The sequence below is a fragment of the Colobus angolensis genome, unplaced genomic scaffold, assembly GCF_000951035.1.
Source record: "Colobus angolensis palliatus isolate OR3802 unplaced genomic scaffold, Cang.pa_1.0 Scaffold335, whole genome shotgun sequence".
In the NCBI taxonomy this organism is placed as follows: Eukaryota; Metazoa; Chordata; class Mammalia; order Primates; family Cercopithecidae; genus Colobus; species Colobus angolensis.
Window position 1 is genome coordinate 693,703 of NW_012116655.1, and position 5,092 is coordinate 698,794.

The following is a 5,092-nucleotide window of genomic DNA, read 5'->3' on the forward strand; positions in this document are numbered from 1 at the left end:
CTCAGGGAGCTCCCAGGTCTGGGATCGCTGAAGGATTACAGCTCTTCTCTCCTTCTCCTCACCTGCAATGTCTCAAACAAGGGGCAATGTTCAGCTCTGTTTGTGTTATAGCCCTTTCAGATCTGCCATTCAGCAGGTCCCAAGTTCTTGTCCCACATCCAGAAAGAATAAGGTATGTGGACAAGTGGAGGGTGAGCAAGGTGAAGAGGAGCTTCATTGAGTGATAGAATAGCTCAGAGGAGGCCCTGGAGTGGGTTGCTCCTTCTGCGGGCAGGTCATCCCATCGTTCTCTGAAGCTCTCAGCAGAGAGGAGACCCTGGAGTGGGTATCTCCTCTCTGCAGCTGGTTCTCCCGACATCTACTCAGCTCTGGCTGAGCCTGGGGTTTTTATGAGCCTCAGAGGGAGGAAGTGTGTGCCAATTGGTCCATGGGCAGCCATGGGTGGGTCTGGAAAAGGCACCACAAGTTCCCACTCTGGTCCATGGAACTGGCAGCCTGGTCCCTAGCCTCCCGGCCCTCCCTGGCCTGAAGGTAGGGCGTCACCAGAGACTCACCCTCTTCCACCCAGGAACCTATTTTCCTCCTGCTGCCATTCATGGTGGCCAAGCTGTAGGTGCCGAGGGGGAACCTGCAGGCCAGCACTGAGTCGCCCTTTGCACCCCATTGGCTTCTCTCCTATGCTTGTTGGTGCCCAATGTTTGGAGACAGCTGAGGCAGCAGGGAACTGGCATGTCAGCATTGCACTGAGTGTGTGCACACCTGGCCAGGCCTTGACAGTGCCCAGGCTTGGCCCCAATTTTGCTCCAAGATCAAAGTGGGCACCAAGAGCAGGGAGAAGCCAGGTACTTCTGAGCCTGCTAGGGTGGGGGTAGCCTTCCTGGGCCCCCAAGAGTGCAGGGATACCTGGGTCCACAGCAGTGGTTTGGGTGGACTGCAGCTGCACCTGGGTGGGGGGAGCCCTGCCTGCTCCATGGCCCAGGAGGCCCAGGTCTGCAGCCATGGTTTGGGCACAGGGAGCTCCTGCCCCACCAACTTAGAATGGATGGGGCTTCCACTTGTCTCAGGCTCCCACCAGCTCCAGGGAGTGTGCAGTCCCAGCTGTGCCTCCCTGCTGTAGTTGGCGTGATGGCAGCAGCTGCTCCAGACAGCCCACCGTTGCCATCACTATGACTGATAAAAACTGCTGGTATTATCAGGATGCAACATAGGCCAGCAAATTCCCAGAGTAGAGATGTGGGAGTCAAACATGCCCACAAGGAGCAGCATTTTTCAGAGCTGGACACTGGCTCATAGTGCAGCTTTCTACCTTCTTGGCATTGCATGAGTCCATACAGTGGCGAAGAGGGCCAGCAATACCTGAATCAGATAAGCAGCACTTTCTGGGCTGCCATACTGAAGGTCATGTCCATTGATGGCTAACACACAAATCATTCTCCTCCAGCTGACCATGTCAGTCAGCCACACCACCATATAGCACGTTGAAGGTAAACACCGCAGGCTCATCTACCTTGCACACCAATTTCATTCCAAGCTGTTCCTTGGGGCTACTTTTGTTGCAAATCACATGACAGCTGTCATCCTGGGGTCTGTAGGCACCCAGGGCCTGTCCACTGTTCCTGCTGCAGAACTTCTGGTTGTGCAGCCTGGTCAGTCACAGCACCTGGTAGGGCTGCCGCAGGAGATGCAGGGCATAGTTGTGAGAGACGTTGCTAATGTCCATCCTGTTGATGTTTAGGATGATGTCTCTTGGCAGTAGTTGGCCATCTCTGACATTTACCCCATCATGATAAATGTGTTGGATGATATGGACCAGGGGGGGTTTCACTGCCTCCCATCAGCGTAATGGAGAGGCTTTCATTGGGATCCACTTGATTGATCTTGATGCTGGTAATTTCACCATCTGGGATCAGGTGGTACAACCTTGGAAAGACTTCAGGGGTGGTGACGTTTTCAGAATTTTCCTTGCCCTGGTTAGCTCAGTTGGCAACTGCACTCCCACTCTTTGTCCTTTGAAGAACACTCAAAGCTCGATTATTTTTTTAAAAGATCTGTTTCTAACTGTCCTGTGACGACCGATGCTGCTGGACAGCTTTCCTATGTGGTTGTACCAGTTGCTGGATTGCTCAAAGGGCTGTGCCATACTTTGGTTACTCTGGCCTGAGTCCCCTGGGCTGATTGCTGACTGACTGTGCTCTGCCAGGCACATAGGCGGGGCTGTCTAAGCCAAGCTTGTCTGTCATTAAGGCGGTGGTGGCAGCTGCAGAAACCTCTGAGGAGGGTGCCGTGGCTGTGATGTTCACACAGCCATCTGATCAGCCATCTTGTGAGCACCTCTTCCTGTCTTTTTTCAGGCCATAGTGGGAGGCCCTTTTATGGTGAGTAGAAGTTCCTGACGATGTACAGCATTGGGGGACACAGAGAGAGGAGTGATAATTTTCAACAGGGAGTCAGAGTGGCTGCAGGGGTAGAGAGAAGAGGAAATATTTGTGAAATTAGAGAGAAAGAATGGACATCATGTGGGCAGGGACCAGCTGAGCCACAGAGGGAGGACTGGCATGCCCAGCTTGGTGGCCCTCCAGCCCCCTCTAAGGTCACAAGGCAGGCATAGAGGAGGGTGAGGTTGAGAGGCACATGGCAGGTCCTGCTCCGGATGCAGGAGTCTGAGAGCCCAGGGTGTGGCCAGGAGGGATGTCTAGTGGAAGCTGGGTGGCCAGGGCTGACCATCAGAAAAGAGGGTCCCATGACGGGGAGGCATTGATACAGCCATGACCAAAGCTTGGGGAGTGAGTAAGATCTCCTGTGGCTATGGGAAGTAAGAAGGGGAGGGCCCACATTGAGGAGCTGACCATGGATACAAGGCCTTGATGTGCCCTGGCAGAAATGCACCCAGGAGGGGGGTGAGGCCACAGGAGCAGAGAGGAGGGTCTCACTACCCAGAGAGGCCAATGTCATATGCTGCCCATCGATCAGGGAAGTGGCCAATCACATGTGTGTGGGATCCACTTACTATGTGGTGGGCGGGGTCCTGGAGAGGCCCATGGTGATGGCAGAGAGCAGACACTGGGGTCCAGGGAACAAAGAACAGGACAGCTGCTCATGAGTTAAAACCCTTCCACATAGGCCGGGCGCGGTGGCTCATGCCTGTAATCCCAGCACTTTGGGAGGCCGAGGTGGGCAGATCATGAGGTCAGGAGATTGAGACCATCCTGGCTAACATGGTGAAACCCCGTCTCTACTAAAAATACAAAAAATTAGCTGGGCATGGTGGCGGGCGCCTGTAGTCCCAGCTACTCAGGAGGCTGAGGCAGGAGAATGGCATGAACCTGAGGGGCGGAGCTTGCAGTGAGCTGAGATCACGCCACTGCACTGCAGCCTGGGCGACAGAGCGAGACTCCGTCTAAAAAAAACAAAAAAAGAAAACAAACAAACAAACAAACAAAAACCCTTCCACATGAACTGGTACAGCCATGTAGGAAAACTGTCTAGCAACATAGATCATCACAGAACAAACATCTAACCCAGGACCCAGGCATTCCAGGGCAGGCAGACACCCAACAGACGTGCAAGAAGGGACAGGACGCAAGAAGGGCCAGAGCAGCTCCACTCATGAGAGCCCCATCCAGACAACAACCCAAATGAGTCCCTCTATTCATCCCATCATGGAGGAACAAATAGAGGGTCTGTGGTCCAGCGGACAGTGGCACACTGCTCAGTGATCCTCCACAGAGAGAATCCCAAAGAGAGACCCGAAGGGCACACACCAAAACAGCCCACCTCAGGCAAAACCACCATATGGGAGCAGATCAGAGTGGTGACCTTGAGAGGAGGCCCAAGCAGCCCTGGGGGCCTAGCTGTGATGATTCTTGATCCAGGTGCAGGAGGCACAGGTGTATCCAGGGTGAGCACATCCTGTGTTCCATGATCTCCAGGAGAAAAAAGAAATAAAAGATTAAAGAAAAGCTTGGGCCGGGCGCGGTGGCTCAAGCCTGTAATCCCAGCACTTTGGGAGGCCGAGACGGGCGGATCACGAGGTCAGGAGATCGAAACCATCCTGGCTAACACAGTGAAACCCCATCTCTACTAAAAAATACAAAAAACTAGCCGGGCGAGGTGGTGGGCGCCTGTAGTCCCAGCTACCCGGGAGGCTGAGGCAGGAGAATGGCGTAAACCCGGGAGGCGGAGCTTGCAGTGAGCTGAGGTCAGGCCACTGTACTCCAGCCCGGGCGACAGAGCGAGACTCTGTCTCAAAAAAAGAAAAAAAAAAAAAGAAAAGCTTGAAAAAGGACTGTACTGTCCTCTGTATACACGTTTGACTTTAATAAAAACTTACTTTAAAAATATAGCCCACTTCTGGGGCCAAGTGCAGTGGTGTACACTTGTAATCCCAGCACTCTGGGTGGCTGAGTGGGAGGATTGCTTGAGTCTGGGAGGTAGAGGCTGCAGTGAGCCATTATTGTGCCACTACACTTCAGCCTGGACAATGAAGTGAGACCCTGTCTCTTAAAGAAAGAAAAGCCAACTTCACAAGCACCCAGTGGCCTCTAAGATAAGCTCCACAACCTGGGCAGCCCCTTCCTGCTCTGCCCCCACCTCCCACTCCAGCCCTCCTCTACACCTTCATTCCTTCTGCCTGGGATAGCTCCCTCAGCCTAGGCTGTGTTGGCCTGACAGGCTCCTGCACATCCCCCAGGGCCCTCCCAAGCCTAACCCGAGCAGAGGGAGGCCCAGGCCTCAGTGTCAGCTGACTCTAAGGAATCGTGAGGGCAAAGATAGATCCCTCCTGCTTCTCTACACACCCTGCCTCCTCTCCACCCTAGCCCCAAAAGGGGAGGCGCCTGCGTATGTGCTCATCCATGGAGGTTTGTCATGCTTTGGCCACACGTCAGGCTGAAAAATGTGGAAAGAGCAGGGGCCTGGGAGTTTCTGAAGACGGCGATCTCTAGGGAGCAGGGCTGTGGCTTGGCTCATGGCTCCAGGTCCTCCAGGTCTCAGCGTCAATGTCACTTCCTCTGGGAGCCCCGATGGCCATTACCAGACCAGGCTGTTGACTCCACAGGAACCAACAGGGATTTGGAAACTGGGGTCAGGCCCT

The 5,092-nt window shown here is 54.2% G+C and overlaps 1 pseudogene; it reads right to left on the reverse strand.

Moving 5' to 3' along the window:
* Window positions 1–1,302: 1,302 nt before the first annotated feature.
* Window positions 1,303–2,206, reverse strand: LOC105518997 (annotated as a pseudogene).
* Window positions 2,207–5,092: the final 2,886 nt, after the last annotated feature.